Source organism: Periplaneta americana, chromosome 14 (assembly GCF_040183065.1).
Source record: "Periplaneta americana isolate PAMFEO1 chromosome 14, P.americana_PAMFEO1_priV1, whole genome shotgun sequence".
Lineage (NCBI taxonomy): Eukaryota > Metazoa > Arthropoda > Insecta > Blattodea > Blattidae > Periplaneta > Periplaneta americana.
The window spans coordinates 142,345,452-142,347,283 of record NC_091130.1 but is presented as its reverse complement, the minus strand read 5'-3'; positions in this window follow the sequence as shown (position 1 = coordinate 142,347,283).

Genomic DNA, 1,832 nt, shown 5'->3' with positions numbered 1-1,832 from the left:
CATAGGAGAAAGTGGAAGGTTTCGATTTGTCTGTCTGCATATATTTGTTTCAATTTTTGAAAGTAACAAAACACACGAATCCTTACTTAACCTAAATATTTGCTCAAATTCTCTGTCATTATACATAAAAACAATTCATGTCTATCACGGAAATGCCTTCTTCTTAATAATATTTTTTTCATTCTAAAATTTCTTCATCAGAAGAATCCATTATGTCGAAAACAATATTGTTACGCTATAACTATTTACTATATACATTACAGTAACTGCATTATAAACAGAACAACATAAATAGCCTACTTGATCGATGATCAGTGACTTAACCAGCAAAAATTTGTTGATCAAATCTGATGGAAGACTGATCTCCGATCAAACACTGATTGTTCTTTCTGCAACAGAAATAGAACTGATGGCCAATCAAACCCCCCTTGATTGCCAATCATATTTTGATCGGTGTTTCTGCAACTGGGCCTAAGAAAGAGAACGATTTTATATTCCTCACTTTACAATTCTGTGGCCGGGAGGAAAAAGGTCTTAAGTAAAAATTTTATACTTTTTTCAGGAGAGCAGTAGAAAGATTGACATTGGTGTCAATTATAGAGTTCTTTTAATGAAGAGGTTTTTGCTGGATATTATTTGTTTATATTTCTTCTAAAATAGGTAATGTTGCTCATTTAACAATTTTCTTGATTATTTCCAAAAATAGCCGCACTTAAGCCCTTTTGAGACTAGAACCCAAACTGAGAAGAAGGGACAATTTAAAGATAAGAACTTTTTCATGTCAAAATAACTGAGAAATGTAAATTATTAGGAATGCAAAGTTAGACCTTTTTAATAGGGAAGCTAGGAAAGTAAACATGTGATGTTTGTAAGGAATAAAGTATTAAATATTCTTAAGTCCTTTATTCTGTGTGTGCTCATTCAAAAAGTACTTGGGACATTTGGCAACGCTCTATAAATTCAGTCAGGAGTCTTATTTCAATTTAACCGTTTTACCAGATTGTAGAGAATTGTTTCCGCTTTCAGAATATATAAAAATCTCATTTTCACAAAAAATTGACTTAAGACCTTTTTCCTCACGGCCACAGAATTAAAGAGTGTAATTCCAAAACGCGTTCTGTCCATTTTTATGAAAGGACTGGGCTAGTTCTTTATCCACATGTCTATGGACTGAACAAATTTTCAAGTGACATGCACAATAACACAAACTTTTAGACAAGGATTGGCGTTGTTTAGGAAGATAGCAAGCTTAAAATATGATAGAGATCTCAAACATAATCATATATACAGAGCAGAAGTGAAATAATCTTGCAGATTTTCAGAGTATCCCCGTAACATGCCATGAAGGCACTTGGGGGGCATGGAGGTAGAGCCCCATGCTTTCCATGACCTCGGCACTAGAATGAGGTGGTGTGGTCGGCACCACGCTCTGACCGCCTTTTACCCCCGGGAAAGACCCGGTACTCAATTTTATAGGAGCCTGAGTGAACCTCGGGGCCGTTCTGAAAGTTTGGCAACGAGAAAAAACCCTGTCACCACCTGGGATCGAACCCCGGACCTTTCAGTCCTTCAGTCCGTAGCCAGCTGCTCTACCAACTGAGCTATCCGGCCGCCCTAACTCATGTTGTATGGAACAAAAAACTGTAATACCATATTGGTGGAAAGTTCATAGTTTTTTCAGATCCCCCCCCCCCCCAAATGTTTAACACCTTCTTATTCGATACTGGTAACTATTGCGACTAAGATCGTGTTTTTTGTCCATATCGATAGAAAATCTAATAAAGAATCATTTATCCCTCTGGCGTATTTCACTGGCATGAACGATTTTCGTG